The 27,637-nt window shown below is 37.7% G+C and overlaps 1 protein-coding gene across 4 annotated transcripts in view; it reads right to left on the reverse strand.

Moving 5' to 3' along the window:
- Positions 1-27,285, reverse strand: part of HYCC1 (hyccin PI4KA lipid kinase complex subunit 1) — a 132,417-nt gene extending 105,132 nt beyond the window's left edge. For 2 of the 4 annotated variants that reach the window (XR_008420660.1, XR_008420661.1), the window contains exon 1: positions 27,067-27,283. The gene's annotated coding sequence lies outside the window, so the exon portion shown is untranslated. Of the gene's footprint in view, positions 1-26,838; positions 26,918-27,066 lie in introns of those variants that run through there. The other 2 variants (XM_053898425.1, XM_019443587.2) reach the window with 2 other exon arrangements.
- Positions 27,286-27,637: the final 352 nt, after the last annotated feature.

Here is a 27,637-nt window from a genome sequence, read left to right on the forward strand (position 1 = left end):
AAATATTTTAAATTAAATCTATAATTTCATAGAAATATTAAACTGCCATAAAATGCTAATAATTGACAAATTCAAATGGTATTCATATAGTTTTAGATTACCAAATCAAGGTAGTTCAAAGCAAATCTAAATATGGTAAAACTTAACAAAAATCCTTTCAAATGGCAAGTTTTTGAAACTTTATAAAAAGGAGAAGCATCTTAAGAAAAACATAAAACGTATAAATATTAAAAATGTGGGGGGTACCTGGGTGGCTCAGTCAGTTAAGCATCCGACTTCGGCTCAGGCCATGATCTCACAGTTTGTGGGTTCGAGCCCCGCATTGGGCTCTGTGCTGACAGCTCAGAGCCTGGAGCCTGCTTCATATTCTGTGTCTCCCTCTCTCTCTGTCCCTCCCCTGCTCGTGCTCTGTCTCTATCTCAAAAATAAATAAACATTTAAAAAGTTTTTTAAAAATGTGACCTGAAATATTAATGTATTATATGAGAAAGAGAACAATAGAATTTTACAAAGTGTAGGATAGGCATTTAAAGAAATAGGAAGTGAAAAGCCAAGTGTTTTCCAGTTGACAGAACCTTTTCTTTGTCCTAACCACACATTATAATGTTATTTTTTTTAAAAATGTTCTCTCCATTAGCCCTGGGCTCCAAGATGAATAACAGTAATGACTAAAGGTACCACTAGAGACTAGGTAGGGCAAAAAGCAAAGTGACCACAAAATAGAAACTATGATTTAAAAAACTGTTTCTACCAACACTCAGCAAAGAGATTCTCTACACCCCTACATTTCATATTTAACATGTAGCCCATTAACATTTATGGCAGTCTTGATTATGTAACTTTGTAGCTTTTTAAACCTAATTAGACACCTCAAGTAATATTCAAAATACAGTCTCACATTTAAAATATCTTTATTCTGGGGCACCTAGATGGCTCAGTCAGTTGAGCATCCGACTTTGGCTCAGGCCATGATCTCATGGCTCATGAGTTCAAGCCCTGCATCAGGCTGTGTGCTGACAGCTCAGAGCCTGGAGCCTGCTTCAGACTCTCCCTCTCTCTCTTTCTCTCTCTCTGCCCTTCCCCCACTTGCTCTGTCTCTCTCTCTCTCTCTTTCAAAAATAAAAACATTAAAATTTTTAAGAAACAAATAAAGTATCTTTATTCTTCTCAAAGGCAGAAGGAACAAAACTAACACAGATGCTTTCTGCTGTGTAACTAACTTCCTATCTTTCTCAAAAATATCTTGAAATAGAATATTTAAAGTTATATTAGAAAGCTTGCTAGGATTCTATGTTGTATTTCACAAGCAGACTTCATCTGTGTGAAATTAATTTTTTTATATTTTTTAGTATATAATAGGACCTTTCTATAATGTGGGCATTATATTCTTATTTTAACAACAATTCCTGAATTCCTCAAGAAGTTTTCCAGAAAGCATACCATAAAAGTGTTGTCATCAGAGACACACAATTTATTGTAATTGTTTTATTATTCTCCAATTCGGGAAGAAAATTAAAAGAAAAAATGTACAAAAAGATAGTACATAACAGGTGTTGGTAAGATTGTGGGGAAAAAGGAACGCTTGTGCATTGTTGGGAGGATCATCAATTGGTGCAGCCACATAGAAAACAGTATAGAAATTCCTCAAAAAACTAAAAATAGAAATAACACGAAACCCAATAAATAATTCTACATCTGGGCATTTATCCAAAGAAAATGAAAACACTAATTTGTAAACTTTTATGTATCACTATGTTTATTGCAGCATTATTTACAATAGCCAAAATATGGAAGCAACCTAAGTGTTCATCAATAGATGAATGGATAAGGAGATGTGGTGTACATATATACAATGGAATATAACTCAGTCAGAAAAAGAATGAAATCTTGCCATTTACAACAACATAGATGGACCTAGAGGGTATTATGCTAAGTGAAATAAATCAGACAGAGAAAGATAAATATCATGATTTCTTTTATATAGAGAATCAAAAGATAAAACAAATAAACAAATTAAAAAGAAACAGGCAGATAAATAAGAGAATAAATTAGTGGTTGCCAGAGGGGAGGGGGGTGAAGGAGGACAGGCAAAATAGATGAAGGGGACTAACAGATACAAACTTCCAGTTATAAAATAAATAAGTCTGGGGACAAAAAATACAGCACAGGGAATACAGTCAATAATATTGCAATATCTTTATATGATGACAGAGGATAATTACACTCATCATGGTGAGCATTTTGTAATGTATATAATTGTTGAATCACTGTTACATATCTAATATCTTATTATATGTCAACTAATATCTCATTATATGTCAACTATGCTTCAAGTGAAAAATAGAAAGAAAAATGTATTTACAATGTTTACTAAAAAACTCTAAAAATTTCTTGATTTTTGCTATTACTTTACATCATCCTCTTCATCATGAAGTTTTAACCAAAAATTACTACCAACTCATTCATAACCATTTGGGTTTTTTTTTAATTTTTTTTACATTTATTTATTTTTGATAGACAGAGACACAGTATAAGTGGGTGGGGGCAGAGAAAGAAGGAGACACAGAATCCGAAGCAGGCTCCAGGCTCCGAGCTGTCAGCACAGAGCCTGATGCGGGGCTCGAACCCACAAACCACAAGATCATGACCTGAGCTGAAGTGGGACACTCAACCAACTGAGCCACTCAGGCGCCCCATCATAACCATTTGTTTTTTAATGTCATTATGAAAATCAAGCTTCTATAAATCTATAGAAGTAAATTTCTATAAGTGGATTGTGACACATCATGAAGTTTTAAACTTCTGTTTTATGAAATGGAGCCATAGCAATAAATTAAGGGCCACAAGAAGATTATCAAGATTCTTACCCCACTCACACCAATGGACAGATCACCTAGTCAAAAAATCAACAAGGAAACAATGGCTTTGAATGACACACCGGACCAGATGGACTTAACAGATATATTCAGAACATTTCATCCTAAAGCAGCAGAATATACATTCTTCTCCAGTGCACATGGAACGTTCTCCAGAATAGACCATATACTGGGACACAAATCAGCCCTAAGTAAGTACAAAAAGGTCAAGATCATACCATGTATATTTTCAGACCACAATGCTATGAAACTCGAAATCAACCACAAGAAAAAAACTGGAAAGGTAACAAATACTTGGAGACTGAAGAACGTCCTACTAAAGAATGAATGGGCTAACTAAGCAGTTAAAGAGGAAATTAAAAAGTATATGGAAGTCAATAAAAATGTTAACACCACAAACCAAAACCTCTCAGACACAGTAAAGGTGGTCATAAGAGGAAAGTATATAGCAATCCAGGCCTTCCTAAAGAAGGAAGAAAGAGCTCAGAAACACAACCTAACCTTATGCCTTAAGGAGCTGGAAAAAGAACAGCAAATAAAACCAAAACCACCAGAAGACAGGAAATAATAAAGATTAGAGCAGAAATTAATGCTACCGAAAGCAAAAAAAAAAACCACAGTAGAACAGATCAATGAAACCAGAAGCTGGTTCTTTGAAAGAATTAACAAAATTGATAAACCACTAGCCAGTTTGATCAAGAAGAAAAAGGAAAGGACCCAAATAAATAAAATCAAGAATGAAAGAGGAGAGATCACAACCAACATAACAGAAATAAAAAAAATAATAAGGAATATTATGAGCAATTATATGCCAATAAAATGGGTAATCTAGAAGAAATGGACAAATTCCTAGAAACATATACACTACCAAAACTGAAACAGGATAAAAGAGAAAATTTGAACAGACCCATAACCAGTAAGGAAATTGAATTAGTAATCAAAAATCTGCCAAAAAACAAAAGTCCAGGGCCAGATGGCTTTCCAGGGGATTTCTACCAAACATTTAAGGAAAAGTTAACACCTATTCTCTTGAAACTGTTCCAAAAAAATAGAAATGGAAGGAAAACGTCCAAACTCTTTCTATGAAGCCAGCATTACCTTGATTCCAAAACCAGACAGAGACCCCACTAAAAAGGAGAACTATAGACCAATTTCCCTGATGAACATGGATGCAAAAATCCTCAACAAGATATTAGCCAACCAGATCCAACGATACATTAAAACAATTATTCACCACAACCAAGTGGGATTTATACCTGGGATGCAGGGCTGGTTCAATATCCACAAAACAATTCACGTGATTCATCACATCAATCAGAGAAAGGACAAGAACCATATGATCCTCTCAACAGATGAAGAGAAAGCATTTGACAAAATACAGCAACATTTCTTGACAAAAATCCTCAAGAAAGTAGGGATAGAAGGAGCATACCTCAAGATCATAAAAGCCATATATGAACGACCCAATGCTAACATTATCCTCAATGGGGGAAAACTGAGAGCTTTCCCCCTAAGGTCAGGAACAAGACAGGGATATCCACTCTTGCCACTGTTATTCAACATAGTATTGGAAGTCTTAGCCTCTGCAATCAGACAACACAAAGAAATAAAAGGCATCCCAATCGGCCAGGAGGAGGTCAAACTTTCACTCTTCTCAGATGACGTGATACTCTATATGGAAAACCCAAAAGATGCCACCAAAAAACTGCTAGAACTGATTCATGAATTCAGCAAAGTTGCAGGATATAAAATCAATGCACAGAAATCGGTTGCATTCCTATACACCAACAATGAAGCGACAGAAAGAGAAATCAAGGAATCGATCCCATTTACAGTTGCACCAAAAACCATAAAATACCTAGGAATAAATCTAACCAAAGAGGTGAAAAATCTATACACTGAGAACTATAGAAAGCTTATGAAATAAATTGAAGGGGACACCAAAAAATGGAAAAAGATTCCATGCTCCAGGATAGGAACAACAAGTATTGTTAAAATGTCGGCACTAATCAAAGCAATCTACATATTCAATGCAATCCCTTTCAAAGTAACACCAGTATTCTTCACAGAGCTAGAACAAATAATCCTAAAATTTGTATGGAACCAGAAAAGACCCCGAATAGGCAAACCGATCTTGAAAAAGAAAACCAAAGCAGGAGGCATCACAATCCCGGGCTTCAAGTTATATTACAAAGCTGTAATCATCAAGACAGTATGGTACTGGCACAAAAACAGACACTCAGATCAATGGAACAGAAAAGACAACCCAAAAATGGACCCACAAACGTATGGCCAACTCATCTTTGACAAAGCAGGGAGGAATATCCAATGGAATAAAGACAGTCTCTTCAGCAAGCGGTGCTGGGAAAACTGGACAGTGACATGCAGAAAAATGAACCTGGACCACTTTCTTACACCATACACAAAAATAAACTCAAAATGGATGAAAGACCTAAATGTAAGACAGGAAGCCATCAAAATCCTCGAGGAGAAACCAGGCAAAAACATCTTTGATCTTGGCCACAGCAACTTCTTACTCAACTCGTCTCCAGAGGCAAAGGAAACAAATGCAAAAATGAACTACTGGGACCTCATCAAAATAAAAAGCTTCTGCACAACAAAGGAAACAATCAGCAAAACTAAAAGACAACCGATGGAATGGGAGAAGATATTTGCAAATGACATATCAGATAAAGGGTTAGTATCCAAAATCTATAAAGAACTTATTAAACTCAACACCCAAAAAACAAATAATCCAGTGAAGAAATGGGCAAAAGACATGATTAGACACTTCTCCAAAGAAGACATCCAGATGGCCAACCGACACATGAAAAAATGCTCAACATCACTCATCATCAGGGAAATACAAATCAAAACCACCATGAGATACCACCTGACACCTGTCAGAATGGCTAACATTAACAACTCAGGCAACAACAGATGTTGGTGAGGATGCAGAGAAAGAGGATCTCTTTTGCATTGTTGGTGGCAATGCAAGCTGGTGCAGCCACTCTGGAAAACAGTATGGAGGTTCCTCAAAAAACTAAAAATAGAACTACCCTACGACCTAGCTATTACACTACTAGGCATTTATCCACGGGATACAGGTGTGCTGTTTCGAAGGGGCACATGCACCCCCATGTTTATAGCAGCACTATCAACAATAGTCAAGTATGGAAAGAGCCCATTGATGTCCATCGAAGGATGAATGGATAAAGAAGATGTGGTATATATATACAAGGGAGTATTACTCGGCAATCAAAAAGAATGAAATCTTGACATTTGCAAATACGTGGATGGAACTACAGGGTATTATGCTAAGTGAAATTAGTCAGAGAAAGACAAAATCATATAACTTCAGTCATATGAGGACTTTAAGAGACAAAACAGATGAACTTAAGGGAAGGGAAACAAAACTGATATAAAAACAGGGAGGGGGACAAAACAGAAGAGACTCATAAATATGGAGAACAAACTGAAGGTGGCTGGAGGGATTGTGGGAGAGGGGATGGGCTAAATGGGTAAGGGGCACTAAGGAATCTACTCCTGAAATCATTGTTGCACTATGTGCTAACTAATTTGGATGTAAATTTTAAAAAATTAAAAATTAAAAAAAAAAACTCAGTGAGACAGTAAAAAGAAAAAAAGATTCTTAGCTGAATTACAGGAAAACAGTGTAGAAGGAAATGCTCAGATTATGTTACAGAATAAAATTAATTTAATTTTAAGGATTTCACTGCTTAGAAACTGACCAATCAACTGGAAAATCCTATGAAAGAATAGGGTATCTGTGCTATTGTTTGAAAATAAGTGTTGCTCATGGCCTCACTACTTACCTGTGTCCTCAAGTGAATAAAGCTTCCTCTCAAGGCACAGAGAGAAGAAATAGAAACTTATAGAACCTGATGTGGGAAGTCAATCCAAAGACCTGTAACCTAGGCCTATTCTCCCTGTAAATCATAAAACAAGTATCTGGTTATCAAAAATAGAGCAGAAATTTTTACTATGGGAAATGGTATTTGACTAAAGCATCTTTTGTCTACCCCAAGAACAACTATAATCATATTAGGATATCAGTGTGCTATGGCAACCAGGCCAGTGTGTTTCTATTGGAAAAGATAGGGCAATTAGAAAAAATACAGCAATCCCTCTTCTCATTTCCTATTTCTATCTTCCTATTCTTCTCAAATCCTTCAGGACTTCAGAAGAATATTTTATCTAGGGAAAGGATATTTGATTTAAACTGAAATAACAAAGTTAAAAAAAAATTATTTGTCAACAACCATTTTGATATCTGGACTGGCCCTATGAATTGCTTTGACCAAGAAAATGCAGTGAACTAAATTCTGTAAAACTTCTAAGGCTAGGCCTTAAGAAACCTGCAGCTTCCACTTCCAGGCATTTGGAATCAGGCTACCACACTGTAAGAAGCCCAAACTACCAAGAAAGTCTGCATGGAAAAGAACAGAGGCCACTGCTAAGCTATGAGCTGAGAGTTAGCACTAAGTACCAGCCATGTGACTGGGCCATTTTGGACATTCCAGCCAAGTCAAGTCTCCGGATGAACGCAGCTTCAGCTGACAACATGGAGCAGAAGACCTGCCAAGCTAAATTTAGTCAACCTCAGATTTGTGAGACATAAAATATATGTGCTGTTTGAATGCACTAAGTTTGAGGTTGGTTTGGTAGGTAGCAATGGATAACCACAATACTGTCTTAATCAAACATTTAGGGTATACCTTTTGAGTGCAATGCATTGTGCTAACTCACATCAGAGAATATTAGGTTGAGCAAAACATGGTCCCTGCCATCAAGGAATTAGATTTTTCCATCAAAACTCATAGTAAAACCCATTGCAACTATGACATAATCTATGAATGTTCAATAAATGTAATTATATTCTGCATATGTATACTTTTTTGTCTGATCCTATTGTTAATAATGGCAGATATTGTGCACTGGTTGGATACAATTCAAAGTCTAGAGGAAAAAAACTCACTAATAATCACCCTATCATAAGTGCTACGCTTAATCAATGAAACCAAAATACCACAGTAACCATCACATTTGCCACTATACTACATAAAAATTACTTTTATTCATTAGATATAAACAACCTTATTTTGCATATATCCTGATGCCAACACCTCAAAATTCTCCTGAGAGGTCAATGATTCCATTTAAACTTTCAGTTAAGAAAAAATGAGGTTTCATCTGATCTTTCTGCTTTATAGTATAAGATATTTGCAATTTTTTAGACAATTAATATAATATAAATTTTTAAAAGTCAAATGATACAATAAGGGATTCAGGTTTGATAGAATAATTAATAACTCTTATTACTGGGAACTTCAATATAAAACAGGCACCTGAGAGAAAACATACAATTTCCAAAATCCTTTAAGACTGTGATAGATTTCTCTACACATCTGTCTACAAATTTTTAAGTAAAACCCCCGTGAAAATTAGGGAATAAATTAAAAGATTCTTAAAGTGCCTCCTCATCCTACATCCATATATAAAAATAAGTTATTCAAAACAAAGTTTCATAAAATGTTATTATACTGTTAGACATTTTCAGACAATACACTATCTTAATGTTAGATAAGGATATACGTAGAAGACCACAGAACCCACATGTCCAATACCCATATCTCAAAGCATAGGATGAATATAGGTTGCTTTCAAAGTGTTGATGTTTTCCAAAGGGATAATTTTTATTAATCTGATGGCAAAATACAGAGCATAATTCTTTGTAAAATACCTTTAACCTGAATAATCCTGAATATTGGAGCTTATAAACTCTACCATTCTACAAAAGGTGGGGGGAAAGATAAAGACTACAGATGGTTAACTATATAATAAAACCATCAAGAAACACATTTTCACCAGGAAGCCACAGTTCATAAAACCCATCACAAATCACAGTATAAAATAGAGCACTTAAGAATATGTTGAACCACTGAGGCATATGTTATGTTAATGTAAAAAAGGAGTGGCTCATCTTAGTGATGGGGTTCCCAGAGATCTCACCATCCTAGCTGCTCTTACCTAAAAGAAATCTAATTTGTCAATAAACTGCACATTATTTTAGTCAAGGCTACTTGAATGCTAGCTTAAAAAAAATAATATTTGCAAAGAATCTTGCAGAAATCCAAGGCGAGAACTGTAGCACAGAAGGGGCTTAAAGAAATTGAACCTAAAAAACCAGAAACTAGAACTTAAATCCTTATCTTCTAAAGGCAATCAGTCTATTTTAATTCCTCTCATTCTCTCGGTGCCATTCTTTATTTGCTGAATGGCTTCCTAACTTACTCATCCTACCTATGGCCCGTTATGGTTATTCTAGTCCTAACTATCATGGTCTTTTTGCTCTAGGCGCACACTCTCCTCAAACCAAATCTATATTTCTTAATTTCCACAATCTAAATTCTTTAAATAAATCTGTGACAGATCCTTACTTTGATCCTGACTACAACTTACTAGCCAGGCTGGAGATTGGCCATGCATGGGAAGATATCTCCCCTGGGTCCAACAGTTAAGATCACTGATATAGACTCATGTAGAGACTGGTTTTTTAGAAGGGGCTGTGCATGGGTAGAATGGTAAACATATCTAGTATCTACTATAAATATAACACCCCAGAAGAAATCTAACAAACTGATTATGAGGCACATTTTAATCTGGGAAACCTAAACACTTTTAACTTTCCTTAACAATCAAGCCTCACAGAAATAGCTCATTTTATGCTTAAACTCAGCTAAATCCCAACACCTTTTTCATTCTGACCCAATCAATTTGTAAAAATCTAAGTTAGGATCAGGGCACCTGGGTGATTCAGTCGGTTAAGCGTCTGACTTCAGCTCAGGTCATGATCTCACAGTTCCTGAGTTCAAGCCCCATGTCAGGCTGTGTGCTGACAGCTAAGAGCCTGGAGCCTGCTTCAGATTCTGCATCTCCCTCTCTCTCTGCCCCTCCCCTGCTCCTGCTCTGTCTCTCAAAAATCAATAAATGTTAAAAAAAAAATTGTTTTTTTTTAATCTAAGTTAAGGTTGCTGGAGGGGAAGGGAAGTGGGGGGATGGGCTAAATGAGTGATGGGCATTAAAGAGGGCACTTGTTGTGATAGGCACTGGGTATTATAATGTAAGTGATGAATCACTAAATTCTACTCCTGAAACCAATACTACACTATATGTTAGCCAACTTGAATGAACATAAAATCTTGGAAAGAAAAAAAAAAAAATCTAAGTTACAATCGGCCTTTTTAAATTGGCTCACACATAACAGGTTCATGAGCCATTGAATAAATAAGAATAAATCTTTGAATCTTTATAGTTTGGGCCCTGAATTCTACTCAGAATTTTTAATGTAATGTTTACCTTATTATTAGCCCTCCATGGTAGTTGACATCATGGTATGCAGTAAGTCACCCTGAATGCAAGAAATTTTATACTACAAAAAAAGTAAGGAATCGGAGCTGGAGATCTCTTGAAAAGCTACCCACGTATTAATTATGAGTGCAATAACAATAAATGACTTTTCCCAAAGTGGACATACACTAAGTATAGGAGGCCCCAAACTAAGTAAATATTCACAGTGAAAAGTCATTTTTAATGTTTAGTATAGAGAAGGAATACAGGTCTAGGCTGAGAAAGGTTCCAAATGGGCCAATGAAATAGAACTCAATGAAACAGGAAACAGGAGAAATATCGAAGAGGAAAGCAATAAAAGTATACAAGAATTACAACAAAGAATCTGATGAATGTTCAGGAAAACAAAACCGGAAACAATTCCAATGGAATGAAATCATTGAACACCAGGGCTTTCATTGGGATCTAATGGAGAGAAATATAAAAGCAGTGGTGTAGGCAGTGTAATTTAAAGTTATGAAGGTAACAAGACAAAAGTATTTGCTTGTTGTAAATGAAGACAATACCATTAAGTTGAAATTTTCAAGTCTGACCTCCCCATCAGCAAAGTAGAGGTAAATTATTTATAACACAATGATTTACCTCCATTGTCTCACTTTGCCCTTATGTTCATATTCCAACATGCAAACTATTACGTATTATCTACATTACTTAAAGAAAATGCTCTTTTATCTTATAAGAATAATTAATGTGGCTCTTGGGAGTGGATGCATACATACTTCATGTCATTGGCTTCACCAGAGAAAACAACCTTGAACTTAAAGATTTTAAGATAAGTATAAACATTTCAAAGGATAAAAATTACCTCAATACCATTCACTGAGCATTCAATAACAATATTCAAGATATTGCATAAGTAGTAAGTAGTATGGTGCTTAGTAAGGCTTTTATGGATTCAGTAAACCAGAACCTCAAGATGGCAAATTTTTATTCATCCCCTGTCTAGCTCATACAATTTATCCAGACTATAGGCCAGGCAGGGACAGAGTGGGAACAAAGAAAGAGAACAAGACCAGGCAAAAACAGACATAGGATGGGAAGTTATGTGGATAACTCACACAATGTTTTTACTTATACAAAAAGTAAACATTACTATGCATTCAAATTGCAACATTAATAATTCAACAAGCCCTTGAGTGCCTACTGAGTATAATGCAAACTATGCCTATTACTTTGTACTAATAGCAAAAGAACAGTAAGATATGCTCTGTGTCTATGGGAGCCTATAATCCAGATAGCAAAGGAAGTGAGGAAAATAAGTGAGGGAAAAATTGAAACAAGGTAGCACCTTTATTTTCCAAAGGAATAATTGCAAGTGCTAGAATCATGATAAGATCATCAGAATTACACAAAATCAGCAATGTAGAATGTAAAAGAAGGGTTCTGTTTATTATGCAATTACAACAAATTACAAATTTTCCAGTAAAAAAGAAAACAAAAAAATATAAACACTTTGGTAAAACATTGATCTCCCACCTTCATCAATATTTTTCTATATTAGAGATTTTTTTATTGCTATTCTTAGATCTTTCCCACGTAATTAAAAGAAATGTTCATCCTTCTCACTGTTGCTATCCCACTCTTCATAAGAAAGCACTGTTGTACCATTGTGTATTATTTCAAACTCTTTTCCATGCATATACTATATAATCAGCAATTCTGAAAATTCTTTACTCTTAAAAATTATTGAGAATCCCAAATAGCTTTTGTTATGGTGGTAGTTATATTTACTGATGGTTATCATGTTTGAAATTTTTATGACAAAACTTTAAACATTTGTTACAATAAATCCAGTACATGTCAACATAACACTTTTTTTTTTTTTTTTTTTTTTTAGCATTTATTCATCTTTGAGAGACAGAGAGAGATAGAGCATGAGCAGGGAAGGGGCAGAGAGAGGGAAACACAGAATCCAAAGCAGGCTCCAGTTTCTGAGCTGTCAGCACAGAGCCCGATGCTGGGCTCGAACTCACGAACTGCAAGATCATGACCTGAGCCAAAGCTGGACACTCAACCGACTGAGCCACCCAGGTGCCCCACACGTTTTTATTTAAAATAACAATACTCCATGAATAAGTCACAGGAATAAAAACCAGGCCATAAGGAATATAGTCAATGACACTGTAATAGCAATGTAAGGGACAGATGGTAGCTACAGTTGCAGTGAACACAGCATAGTGTATAAACTTGTCAAATCACTAAGTTACACACCTGAAACTAATGTTACATTATGTGTCAGCTATACTCAAATAAAAAATAATCATAAATAAATAAATGTAAAAATTTTCCCACAAACAAAAAAGTTATTGAGAAGAATGGTTTTGTTTCATATTTTCATAAATTTCTTTAATGTCTTGGCTTAATAGGACACAGCTGAATCTTCAAACTGCACCTGCATTCAAACTGATATGATATGATAGTCAAATTGTGTTTTGATTTTTTCACCAAAAAAAAAAAATAGAATCACTCTCTCCACGACTTGATTTTTTTTACCTAATATATTCTGGACCTGGACTTCGTTTTTTTTGTTGTTGTTGGTGGTGGTGGTGGTGATGTTTTAATCCATGTGTGATAGACTATTACCATTATATTTATGGCCTTCAACAGTCTGTATACTTTTGTGCAGTCCTCTTCCACACTGGTACTGGGCTTGGCAATGTGACCTGTTTTGGTGAATGGACTTTAGGAAGCATGATGCCAGCAGAGGCTCAATAAGTGCTTGCACCTGAGGAATGTCCTCTTGAAATACTTTCTCTTAGAAAGTAGCCACCATTCTACAAAATCTCAGGGATAGGCATGTGGTTGAGAAGCCACATGGAGAAAGATCTTGGAAGATGAGAGGCCATCCTGGGGATTTCAACCTCATGTAAGCCCCCAGAAGAATGCAGCTGCACAAGTGATTTCAACTAGATTGCTTTTAGCTACACAAAGGCAGAACTGCCCATAAAATCATGAGAATAATAAATCTTTGGGGTTTTTTTTTGTTTTTGTTTTTGTTTTTAACGTTTATTTATTTTTGAGACAGAGAGAGACAAAGCATGAACAGGGGAGGGTCAGAGAGAAGGAGACACAGAATCCAAAACAGGCTCCAGGCTCTGAGCCATCAGCACAGAGCCCGAAGTGGGGCTCGAACTCACAGACCGTGAGATCATGACCTGGGCCAAAGTCGGCCGCTTAACCGACTGAGCCACCCAGGTGCCCCAATCTTTGTTATTTTTAAGCTACTAAGTTTTGGGGTAATTTGTCACACAGCAACAGATAACTAATATACCTCAGAACACATATAGAGAAATCGGTCTTTTGGAGAAAAAAACCTTCTGAATATTACAATTTTAACTAAATCTATTAAGTTAGGGGTATTTCCCATTTTTGAAATTTTTTTCCAGCCCTTTAAAATGGCGGTTTCCAGTTTCCACTATCTGAACAATGCTATGATAAACTTTCCTGAATCTGTCCAAGTATTTCTACAGGATAGACTCAGGATGCTGGATCAAAGGTTACTTGTGGTTAAAATTGCCTTCCAAAAAGATTATATCATGCTATACTTCCATTAAGAATAGATGGAAGTGTCATTTCCCTACACCCTAACCAATTATAGACATTATTAATCTTCTTAATTATTGCCATTTTTATGGGCCAAAAATGCCACATTGCAAACATCTATTTGCATTTCTTTTAAAATCTTTTCAAATGTTTATTATTTCTTCTTCTGTGAATTGCCTACTCATATACTCTGCCTATTTTTTTCCTTCAAATTTTGTAGAGCTTATCACAGACTATCCTTTCTAAATGTTGCAAATATTTCCCCAGTTCTGTCATTTGCTTTTTGGCTTTGTTTTTGGTATTTTCATTGTATAGAAAGTTTTACATTTTTATGTACTCAAGTCTGATAATCGTTTCTTTTATTAATACTGAATTTTGCTTCATAAAATTTTTCTCCAGAGTTTTCCTCTAGAGTAACCAGAGTTTTATTTTCTATGTGATAAATCATTAATATTTCTGGATTTTTTAAAATACATACACACAGTGTGAATGTAACTTATTCTCCCCAAGTGAATAACCAGTTATACCAGCACCATTTATTGAACCATTTCCCAGAGGTAAGAATTGATACATTTAATATATATTAAATTATCATATACTTGGGTCTGTTTCTGGACTCTATTTTATTTCAATGATCTTTTTGATTATTCCTGCATCTGTACCACACTATTTTAACTACTATAAATGACATTTTTTTTAGAAATTTAATTAAGTGTATATTATAGTAAAATCCAAAGTAACAATGACTTAAACAAGATAAAGTTTATTTCCTTCTTATCAAAAATGAATGGGAAGAGGGTGGCAGTCCAGGGCTAGTATGGTGGCAGCTGCCTGTTTTGCTCTACTACACTAGCAAAATTGCTATCCTCAAGGCTACTTCACATTCCAAGATGGCTACCATAGCCATCCTGCCCACATTCCAGGAAAGAAGTTAAGCAGGCAAAAGAACGTCCTCCTTTCTTTTAAGGGAGACTTCCTTCCCTGTGCCCCTTTTAACTTACACATATAGCTCACTGGCCAGAATTTTAAGATTGATGGACACACAGCATTATGGGATACTAAGCAAGATCATCTTTAGCAGGGTGACACAGAGTTCACTAGTTAATTTAGTTTACCCTATTCTCAGAACTCTGATATCTGCTTCCAAATGATGAAAGGGCAAGTGTTCTACTTTTGTATATGTTCAAATTTTTCCCTTTCAGCAAAGTATCTCAAAACACTATAAAAGAGTTGACTAAACAAATCACGATTTAATATATAGTCCAATTAAAAAACAAGAAATAAGTGGCAAAAAATGCATATATATTTAGCTTATGGCTAAAGCGTGTGATGACAAAGTGCTGACAATAACTGAGACAACTCAGTATGACTGGTTGCTGATCAGGGGTTATGACAACTATCAAAGCAATAGGCATGAGCCAAAAGATACATTACTCTGCCCCTATTGATCATAACACAAGCAAAGTAATGTTGCTAAGATTATGTACAAGCAATTAGTTCAAATTAATATTAAATTAAAAAGCATTTTATTCAGTCTTCCTCTTACAGTTTCTACTCTGAAAAAGCAACCAGGTCTATTGGCAGAGGCTCTTGAACACTTAAGAACACAAAATACCCATAAACACTTTTTCCTTGCCAAACCAAATAAATCCAATTGAACTAAAGAATCAGCCAGCTGCTTGCCATTGACCGTACGTGGGGGGAGGTGAAAATAGACAAATAGTTATTACTTTCTACATTGAGCCATCCAAATTTCTCTCTACCTTGTTTGTCTTGCCTGAGGGAAGAGTCAAAGTTTTAAGGTTCTGGCATTCGGCATTGCAAATTGATCCTTGGGGATAGGCAAATTAGGGGTATTTGGGATTTCACTAAATCCAAGCAGACAAGTCACCCATATTAGTTTGTTAGGGTTGCTGTAACCAAGTACCATAGACTGTGGCCTAAACAACAGAAATCTATTTTCTCACATTTCTGGAGACTAAAAGTCCAAAATCAAGGAGTCAGCAGGGTTGGCTTCTACTGAGAGGAAAGGCTCTGTTCCAGGCCTTTCTTCTTGGCTTGTATCTTCTCCCTATGTCTTCATATCATCTTCTGTCAGTAGAAGTCATGTCCCAACTTCCTCTTATAAGGACATCAGTCATATTGGATTAGGGCCCACCTTAATTATCTCATTTTAACTTAATTAACTCTGCAAAGACCCTATCTCAAATTATGGTTATATTCTGAGGTCCTGAGTATTAGGATTTCAACATATAAAAAGGGGGACAGAAGACACGATTCAGCCCATTAACACTTTCAAAGCTGCAATAAAGTAGGGCTGTAGAAAGTAATCTGACTCTCTTTTCTTGTACTAGAGGTTTTTAAATATCACCCATTTATTAATAAACTATTGAATGTCTGTATGTCCTAGATGCTAAGTTTACAAAGCTGAATACGACATAGCCCCTGACCTGAGGGATTCTCAGTCCACTGTAGGAGACAAGTAAATGTGGAAGCGAGTGTCCTTTAATCCCTTTTGAAACAAAGCAAGGCAAATCAGGGTATAGGCAAATAAAATAAAATAATAATAACAAATGCTATGAGGAAAATGGGGAGGAATATAAAAGAAAGCCCAATGTAAATATTGTCTTGGAATCATTTTGTTACCATTTGGTCCTTTTTCCTCTCTCTTTCCCCAAAATTACAGCGTACAGAAATACACTTTCCGAGGCACAGCTCTACTTTAATTTCTTTAAAGCTTTTTGCATTCTAAGTGGCAGTTTTATCTGCTCTAGTGTTGAGGACAAAGGAAGAGAGAAATGTTAAGGGAGCCAAATTCCAGTTGACTTGTGGGTTGGGTTGATGTTTTAGAGTGAGTCACTGCCCTTTCGTATATTGGAATGAAACTCTCAACCGTTAATAAAGTCTGAGGGGGGCCTGGGTGGCTCAGTCAGTTAAGCATCCCACTGTGGATTTCAGCTTAGGTCATGATCTCGCAGTTCAGGAGTTCGAGACCCGCCTGGGGCTCTGAGCTGACAGTATGGAGCCTGCATGGGATTCTCTCTCTCCCTCTCTCTATGCCCCTCTGTGCTCTCTCTCTCTCTCAAAATAAATAAATAATCATTTAAAATAAATAAAGTCCACCAATAGAGGCTCCAATGTTCAATTAAAAAATGATGGGGGCAAAGGGAAGGTGCAATGAGAAAATGCAAGTAAACATAGTTAATGATGGCAATGTGTACTAGCAGAGCCATAATAATAAAAGCAACAGATCTTGACTGTACTACAAAATTCTACTCGGTTCTTCTCAATCAGAAACTTGGTGGATCTTATTAAAATAGTTGTTTATCTTTGTTTAAAACTTATAGAAAGCAAAGCAGCAATAAATAGTTCAGTATGATCATGCTGATGCATATTAACTGGGGTAAGAGTCAATTTGTTTTAGCAGAGACTGAATTAAAAATTTTTTTAAATAAAGTTTTCAAGGGGCACCTGGGAGGCTCTGTTGGTTAAGCTTCAGACTTTGGCTCAGGACATGATCTCGCAGTTTGCAAATTCAAGCTCCATATTGGGTTCCCTGCTCTCAGCACAGAGCCCACTATGGATCCTCTTGTGCCCCTCTCTCTCTGACCCTCCCCTGCTTGTGTGCATGCTCTCTCTCTGTCTCTCACTCTCTCTCAAAAATAAACATTACATTTTTTCTTTAAATAAAGTTTTCAATAATATTAACTTTTATATGAGTATAACAAAATATAACTTAGATGTTGCTTTGCAGCTGAATATGAAACTAAAAGTAGTACAACAAAAATTTCTATCTTGATTCCTCCCCCAAGTACTTCAAAGTCCTGTAAGAATGTTTAAAATCCCTAAAGTAGTTTAAGCATTTCTTTTTCAATTATGCATTGTTTCTGAAAAAAGGGTTTATAACAGAAAATAGAACATCTGTTTGGACCCTTTTGCCAATAACCAATTCCTGACTGATGGAATCCGAGTGCCATAAATCACATAATATTACTGTAAACTCTGGAGCTTTATAATCTGTTGACATGAAAAGTATCTGCCCTGATTACATCAGCAACAAGCTCAACACCATTTCCACAAAGAGGCTGGCCTTCCTGAGTATAACATACACCTGTATAACATATTTGAAGTTCTCATAGTGAAAAGAATTAAGTTTTACTCTTACTTTTCTTGACATCACCTTTCTTAGCCTGCCTTTCCTTTCCCCTCAACCTATCATTATCATGGATTTAAAAAAAAAAAAAAAAGCATATCAGCTCCCCCAAAAAAGGGCTTGTTAAAAATTAAATGTTGGATCGCCTGGGTGGCTCAGTCGACTAAGCGTCTGACTTCAGCTCAGGTCATGATCTTGTGGTTTGTGAGTTCGAGCCCTGCGTTGGGCTCTGTGCTGACAGCTCAGAGCCTGGAGCCTGCTTCGAATTCTGTGGTTCCCTCTCTCTCTCCACCCCTCCCCTGCTCACACTTTGTCTCTCTCTCTCTCTCTCTCTCAAAAATAAATAAACATTAAAAAAATTGTTTTAATAAATGTCATATATATATATGGCAGAGAAGTGTGTTGAAAGGAATCCTTTTATAAAATATTTTAAGGGGCGCCTGGGTGGCTCGTCGGTCGAGCGTCCAACTTCAGCTCAGGTCATGATCTCACTCTCCATGAGTTCGAGCCCCGAGTCGGGCTCTGTGCTGACAGCTCAGAGCCTGGAGCCCGCTTCAGATTCTGTGTCTCCCCCTCTCTCTGCCCCTCCCCTGCTCATGCTCTGTCTCTCTCTGTCTCAAAAATAAATAAAAACATTTAAAAAATTTGTTTAATATTTTAAATACAAAATATAGCTAAGACAAATTATAGCAAACATAGCTAAAATTTCTCTTCCACTGCTTTCTATTAGAAGACTATCATACCTTATAGTCCTTTTACACCCTTCCCCTCTAGTGTTTTGACACAATTCAACAAATAGAAAAAGCAACATGGCACAATAAAAAGAGTCCAAAAACTCATGCCCAATTTCCAGCAAATTACTTAAACTCTCTAAGTCTCAATTTCCTCCAACGTGAAAAGTAGTGATTACATCTATATCACAGGAATGTTTTAGGGATTAAAAATAATACACTAGCACACCATAGATGTTCAATAACAATAGCTCTAATTGTCACTAACAAAATATTTATCAATTGGACAATTGAGAATGCATCTCAGAAGCTTACAGTTTCTGAAAAGAAGGGAGAGGGGTGATGGAAGGGAGGCTTCATTAGATTCTTATGCTCTCTAGCTACTTCCGTACTTACTTATTCTTCACCGATTAACTTTCTGATTTAGTAGCCTCATCTACTGCTACTGCCTCCAATTATTTCCCCACCAATTTATTCCTTAACCCCCTTTACAGTATGTATTTGGTTCTCATCGTATACTTTCCATCAACTTAGAAATGAAAATCTACTGATTTTTTTCTCAATATTCTTTCCCTTTAACCTTGCCACACGCATATTCCTTTCTGAAACTCTAAGAAGACTTCACTGACCTCAATATTCTGGTTCTATCACCCATATAACCATTCTGATTTTCTGTACTTCTTGAATAGTCCATTCCATATGCACATTTCTACTTCCTTTCTTAGTTTGACACTTCTCCCCTCCCCTCCTGATTCCTAAAACACTTCCACCTTCCTCTCTATTCTCTTATCAGGACCCACTTGAAGGTTCATAATTTCCCAAAATAGTCTCCCCTGCTTTTCCACTACAAAAGTGCGCACTGCCTGGGGGGCTATGTTGCCACTCCATCCACCACAGTAATATCTATGGATTAACAAGTCAGCAGGAACCTTGAACTTTAAGTTGAAAAGGGAATGTATATATCTGGCAAGTATAAAGAGGTCAGACTGGCAACTTTCTATGCCCCCATAGGCAGAAGCAGGGGAGTACAGTATGTGTATGTTGCTTAGAACTAATCCCCTAATTAAATTAGTTAAATGTTCTTTACATTCAAAAGGGAAAAAACAAACAAATAAAACCAGGCAAGCTCCAAAAGATTAAAATAGAGTTCGTAATTGCTTGCCCAATTTAGGCAGTTTTAAGGCTTACATTATTCTTTTAAATTTCCAAGCCTAAACATCATTCTATAAAAGAATAAATGCAAATCTTCCAATAGCTGATGCCTCAAATAACTTTCATAGTACAGTTTAAGAACTCATATACAATGTTTTCATTAAGTCAAGTACAAATAACTGAATGAATCCTTAAGCATTTACATGAGAAAGCAACTAATGTTCATCAGCTAATCAAAGACTCTTTGTTCAGGAAAACACACACCAAACAAATATCACTTAACATTTACTACTAAAAGTCTACTCTGGTGCAAGCTTCAACAATGACAAATGTTTAAACTACAGTGGAAAAGTACTATTTTCCAAAACTCCTTGATCCTTTATCTGTGTTGCACTTAACATTCTTTACAAGGTACAAACAGGATTCAGGAATGCAAATTGATCTTGAACCTGCATTAAATTAAAATGTAAATTATATAAAGTACATTATACATTTATTGTATTTCAATTCTGGGATCTTCTACCATAACCACACTTGGATGTATTTATTAAAATAGCAGGAGATATGATATTACATAGAGTGACCAGTAATAATTATGATAGGGTTACCAAAAACTGAGACTAATTGGGCAGAAAGGAAAACAATAAGACACTCAAATAAAGTGATTAAATTAACTTCTCAATAATAGAGAATAAGGGAAAAGTCTGATTAAGAAAAAATTAGGGTACTGATAAAAACACATGATCTATGGCATCAGATAGGAATTCAACTTAAACTCTCTACCACTAACTAGTTGTTGATCTTGAACAAGTATTTTAAACCTCGTTGAGTCTCAGTTAATCTGTAGAGTAAGGACAATACTACTTATGTCTCAAAATTGTGCATGTACATAAACTGTATTTAATCCAAAAGGCCTAGACATTTTTATAGCTAAACTATTTCTGACCTTAAGGAAGAGATGAATTGCCAGGGGATATAAAAGAAAAATGGAAGGTTTCTCTTTCTTTTTTATTTTGCGAAGCTAGTAATATATAAGGTAATATAAGAAGAATACTAAAGATCAATCTTACATAGCAATCAAATCTAGCACTACTTTAAAGAGGTATGCTACTACCAAGTTGCCTTTACCAGCAATTGTTTGGTGAAATCTACTAGGAAGTCCTCTAATATAATTCATCAGCCAGTAGGTAAAAGAAGAAAAACTATATGATCATCTCAGTGTACATTACAAGGGTATGTGATCAAATTTAATATCTTTTCCAATTAAATCTCAATTCCAAAAAGGAATTAAGGAAGATTATTTCCTTAACATGCTAAAAACAAAAGTTGCCAGAAAGAATACACAACTGTGAAACCCTAAAGGCATTCTCACTCAAATGAGAAGTGAGCCAAAGATGCTCACTATTCACTAATATAATTTAACATCACTCCAGACATTTAATGTCAAAAATGAAATAAGGATTAGATATTGGCAAGAAGGCAAAATTACCATCATTTACAAATGCTATAACTGCTGTATCACAAAATCCAATAAAAACTATAAGAAATTAAGAATTTTAGGGGCACCTGGGTGTTCATTCAGTTGGTTAAGCATCCACTCTTGATTTCTGCTCAGGTCATGAGATCAAGGTCATGAGATCAAGACCTGCATTGGGCGCCACACTGACAGCATGGAGCCTACTTGTGATACTCTCTCTACCTCTCTCACTGACAACACAGAGCCTGCTTGGGATTCTCTCTCCCTCTCTCTCTCTCTCTCTCTCTCTCTCTCTCTCTGCCCCCCTCCTGTTTACATGCACAAGCACACACGCTTTCTCTTTTTCTCAAAATAAATACACTTAAAAAAATGAAATTAAGAATTTTATAAATGGGGGTGCCTGGGTGGGTCAGTTGGTTCAGCATCTGACTCTTGATCTCAGCTCAGGTCTTGCTCTCAGGGTCATGAGTTCAAGCCCTTATTTGGGAGTTTAAAAAAAAAAAGAATTTCATAAAATGACCAGTTAGAAAACAGTATACCTAAATTACCAACTTTTCTATATTCCACTGAGAATATGCAATCCTCATTAAAATACAATGAGGGGCAGCTGGGTGGCTCAGTCAGTTAAGCCTCTGACTTCAGCTCAAGTCATGATCTCACAGTCTGTGAGTTCAAGCCCCACGTCGGGCTCTGTGCTGACAGCTCAGAGCCTGGAGCCTGCTTCAGATTCTGAGTCTCCCTCTTTCTCTGACCCTCCCCTGTTCATGCTCTCTCTCTGTCTCAAAAATAAATAAATGTTAAAAAAAATTTTTTTTTTAAATAAAAAAAAAATACAATGAAAAAAATTCCATTCGCAATAGCAACATGTTTTAAAATACCAAAAATTTACTTTAAAAATAGGCAGAACCACATCAGGAAAACTATAAAACACTGAGTCATTAAAAAATGACTTGGGGGCACCTGGCTGGTTCAGTTAGTAGAACATGTGACTCTTGGTCCTGGAGTCACGAGTTCAAGCCTTACATTGGGGTAGAGTTTACTAATAAAAATAATACTAATTTTTTTTTTTTAAATGACTTGACGAAATGATGAAAGTATTGTAAAGGTATCACAACTATCTCAAAAAAATTAATTTGAAATTCCACTGGGGCTCTTTTGAGATCTCAATAAATTGAATTAAAGGTAATCTGAAGGGGTGCCTGAGTGGCTCAGTTGGTTAAGCATCTGACTTGGGCTCAGGTCATGATCTCGCAGTCTGTGAGTTCAAGCCCCACGTCGGGATCTGTGCTGACAGCTCAGAGCCTGGAGCCTGCTTCAGATTCTGTGTCTCCCTCTCTCTCTGCCCCTCCCTCAGTCATGCTTTGTCTCTATCTCAAAAATAAATAAAACCTTAAAAAAAATTTTTAAGGTAATCTGAAAAGATTTAGAAAATTTAAAAAGAAAGAAAGAAAGAAAGAAAGAAAGAAAGAAAGACAGAAAGAAAATAAAAGAAAGGAAAAAGAAAAGAAAAAAAGAGGAGGGGGTGGGGATATAAATATTACCTTTCTCAGGATAGGAAGTATGGGCCTTTGACAACTCCCTAATCACAACTCTTCCTGGTCTCATTTGGGAGACATAGAAATGATTTCATCCTCCAAAGTATTTAAAAGGCATATATCCAAAGGGCAAGCAAACAGAATTTCTTCTGAGCAAAAAGATGTTTTAAACAGAAGATTTTCAAATGTTAAATATTCTCTTTCCTCAGTGCAGATATGCAGCCTAACTCCAACAGGGCCAAAAAGACTCTGGCAATACTTGGCTCTCAATAACAAGCAATAGTCAAACTGTTAGTTCCATCTGCTCCCCTCCAAAAAATGACAAAGCATTACATGGTGGTGCCAGGGGTCCCAGGCTCCATTTAGGGAGATTTCCTGAGCGGCATCCATTTTCACAATATTAATATGCTCTCTAACTTTGTTTGAATACTTTAGAAAATCAGTCTTGATACTACACGATGACAACTTGGATGCTGATAACAAAGACATGTGCTGTCTTTAACATCAGATTCTTTGTTGCTTCCAAATTGTCTTCCTTTCTTATTTGTCAAAGCTCTGAATTTCAACCACTTCCATCTCCTTGGGGACTCAATTCCAGTAAATATCTCATCTTTCCTACTTCTTACTCCTCACCTTACTTATGCATGTAAAGAAACAAACATAACATTCCTTCACCTTGTATCCCTCTTCAGTGGTTTTCAACCTTGCCTGAACATTGGAATTACCCAGGGAACTTTAAAATACCTGTCCAACTAATCTATAGTAACAGAAAGTAGATCAGTGGTTTCCTGAGGATGAGAGGGAGAAATTACAAAGGGACACAAGAAAACTTTTGTAGGTGATGGATATGTTCATTATTCGGACTGTGGTGATGATTTTACAAGTGTAAATCTATGGCAAACATTAAATTGCACACTTTAAATATGTGTGGTTTATTAAATGCCAATTAATTTCAACAAAGCTGCTGAAATAAATACTAATGCCTGGGGTACTACCTCAACCTCAGATTGGTATGGGCTTTCCCCTGGAAACCAAGATTCTTAAAAGCTCCTCAGATGGTTGGAAATGTGCAGCTAAGGATGGGAACCACTGCTCTTTAGCTATCATCGTCTCCCTTCTTCAGTTTTCTTGAAATGCCTCACTCAAGCATGTCTACTTTCTCATCACCCATTCTTTCTCAATCTTCCAAAGACTGGTTTCTGAACCACTACTCAGTTAAAACTGTACCTGTTCAAGCCACCTATGGAATCCTGATCCTTAGGTCCCTGGAATCCTCTCCTTCCTTGACACCTCTTTACAACATTCAAACTTGTTGACCCATTCCCCTCTATTTGAAATTCTCTCCATCCTTAGCATCTCTCCTGATGTTCCTCCTACCTTTCTAACTAGCACTCTTCTCTCCTTCACACTATTCTTCTTCCCATTTCTGCTTTTTAACAGACTGTTCTCTAGCCGCTGCTTTTACCACACTAAAACCTTTCCCTGAATCATTTCAATATCACCAAATCAATACGGCTTCAATTCAACTGCCGATCTGCCCTGCAATCCTGATTTTTTTTATAAGTTCCACATCCATGGATCCAAACATCTAATGACATCTTCACCCGAATGCTCCACAGCTTCCTCAGATTCAGAAAACCCAAAATAGAAATTATCATCTTCCCTCCATCTTCCCTCACTTCCAATCACTAGAACCAAGTCAAATCCTCAGGGTCCTGATTCTTCCTTCTTTCTTCCCAAAGGTAACAGTACCTGTCAGATTCTACTACACTCTACTAGAGTGAGGATCTAAAACAAAAATTCATTAAATGGCTTCTTACTCATCACCGCCAATCCAATCCCCATAGCCAAGGATACAATGCCCTGATCTGGAGTTCTACCACCCTCACTATTTTCATCTTCCACCATTTCCTTATCTAACCCCAGCATTCAAGTCATGTTAATGTCAATGTTATTGACTTCGGACTTGTCATTGACAATGACTTCTCTAAATTGCCATAGTTTCTCATGCCTCCTTGCCTTCTCACTTATATTCTTCTCTTGGAAAGTTAGTGACCTCCTGCACTTGGCTAAATTATATCAGATCTCCAAACTGTACTGTGTGCTCCTGATTCTACCTACATCCAAGCTGAGTTAGCCATCTCCTACTCTGCTACCTTCCTACACTAGGCATATCTCTATTCACATTTATCACATGGTATTATAATTGTTACTTATCTGTCTTGTACATCAGACAGTATTTTCCTTGATGACAAGAGTTATGCCATTCACTTCTGCCATAGAACCTATTCAGCCTGGGGCAGTGCAAAATAAATTTATGTTTGGCATAATTTCAGTTATTTACAAAATGTAAATATGATACCCCCAAAATGGTACTGATATTAACATTTTTCAAAGTTTTTACAGTTTCATTATAAAATAAATATCATGCCACAGGATCCTGAATAAAACAGTTGACTATAAGACATGTTTAAACTCTGACTGTCAAAACGACACCACTCTGAGAAATGCAATCAAGAGCAGATTTCATAAAATAGAAACACAACAAAGAAAGAAAGCATAGTAGGAATAACATACTGACCCAACCAACACCTTATCTGGGTGTCTATATCCAGGTGCTGTTAATGTCGATAACTAAAAGGTTTTATAATCCCTCTATGGTAATAACTATAGTAAGTCAAAAGGGGATAAAATAAGCCAATCCAGAATATTTTTAATCTAAATATGTGATGGTTTTCCCCTGAGCCACTTTATTTAAATGAATTATTTGAATAACTGACTTTAAAGCTACTATTGGCCCAGCAGATCCTTTTTTTTTTCTTTCTTTCTTTCTTGCCTTTCCCTGTACTTCAAAAAAATGGTGTTTGGAACCAACATGCATCTCGTAAACCTTAAAAATGTATTAACCCAAGAAAAGATGCTTAGAAACTGGAGGGGAGGGGTAGCCTGTGGATTTTAGGAAAATGTTCTTATGGAAAACAACCCTCCCGGGTCTATCACATTGACTCAAGGTTACACCGATCCTCATGACTTTATGCAGATAAGATTTTAAAAGCCGAAAATTTCAAACTGTCAAGTGTTACATGAACCAAAGGGGTGGCATATCGGCTCCAAAAACTACTGTGTGACCCAAAGGACACACAATTTGCAAAAGGACAGCTTGGTCCTACTGCCTGTCATGTGGTCTCTGAAATTAGTAGCTGCCTGTGAACAAACTCCCCCTGCCTGAAGAGCGGAGCCGCTGCGGGGTGTGTGACAGCGTATTTATCAGAGACCCGATCCAGTGCAGCACGAAACCACTAGGGCAAAATTAAAATCTTTCAGGAATGCCTGAACTTGGAGGGCACAAGAGCACAACTGTGCACGCTCAAGGGCGGATACGCAGTTTTGCTGAAGCGTGCAAACTTGGGGTCTTCCAATGCAACCATATTCAGACAAAACCCCGACGATTCTCGAGCACGTTAAAAGCAGCCTCAAGAGCGGAATAACTCCTACAAAGAAGGGAGCAAGTGCTGAAGAGGGGATCTCCGGTGTAATAACCAAGGAAGGAATCGTAGCTGCTTTCTGAATCTCACTGCCCTGCGGGGGACACCAAAGACCAGGGCGAACGCTGCTTTTAAAGATGGGGGGGGGGGGGGGGGTGGAGAGTTGACGGTGACCATTTTAGCCACTAGACTGGACGTACAGCTGTAGCCTCCCCGGAGTGGGAGAGGCCCAGGCCCGAGCATCAGCTGCGGCTGGGTGGGGGTGGGGGGCTCCCCGCAGAGGGGCGGCGGGTCCCGCCCAGGCGGCTGCCCCCTAGGCACGCCCGGAGTCTGGGCTGCTCCTTGCTGGAAAAGAGAAAGACCCGAGTCCACGCGCACAAAGCTGCCGCCGCCCAGGCAGCACACGGGCTGCGCCCAACTTCGGGGCGAGAAGCCGCCGGCCGCAGCCCACTCACCCGACCCCGCTGCTCCGGCCCCTCGGACGCCCCTAGAGCCCAGCGCCTTCTCGCGCCCACCCGCGGCGCCTCGCGAGGGAGCCGTTACCCCCCAACGAAGGCGCCGCCCCGGGGACAAAGTCCCGGTCCCCTCCCCGCCGCCGCCTCGCTCCGGCTCCTCCCTGACAAAAAAGTTATCGGTCGCCGGCTGCCCTGGGGGCCCGGCGTGGGTCGCTGGGTCGTACTCACCAGAGCGGCTTCCCGAGCTCCACCTCCAGAACCTCGGCTAGTTTGACTCCCAGCGACAGCGACGGCGGCTGCTCTGCTTTCTCCGGAGTAGAAGCACCACCTGCCCCCCCTTCTTCCTAACAGAACGGGTCCCAGCGAGCCATCTTCCCCCTCTGCTCACTGACTGACAACCCAGCCGGGAGAGCCGCCACTGCCGCCAGCCACTCTGACAGGCACGGCTACCGACCCGTCCCCAGGCAGCCAACCACCACCGCCCCACTCCGGCTCGGCCTATCGCCGTGCCCCGGGGCGGAACCAGGACAACTTCTTCACCAATAAGAATCTTCCTCTGCTAGGCCTGGGGCGGAGCCATAAGGTGGGAGGGAGGGAGACTTTTAGGTAGGCGTGGTCTAATCAATGGGCGTGATCGGGGCGCCAAGGGGAAGATGATTGTACGATTTGCGGCACGGCTAGATTACAGTGATCGGCGAAGGTCTCTCAGATCGGAGCCAATAGGATTTATAGCCCTCTCAGAAGGAAATAAGCCTTTCAGAGTGATGTTAACCATGATCGCAGAAGATAAACTAACTGA

The sequence above is a fragment of the Panthera pardus genome, unplaced genomic scaffold (genome assembly GCF_024362965.1).
Source record: "Panthera pardus isolate Hobbes unplaced genomic scaffold, ASM2436296v1 HiC_scaffold_8, whole genome shotgun sequence".
Lineage (NCBI taxonomy): Eukaryota > Metazoa > Chordata > Mammalia > Carnivora > Felidae > Panthera > Panthera pardus.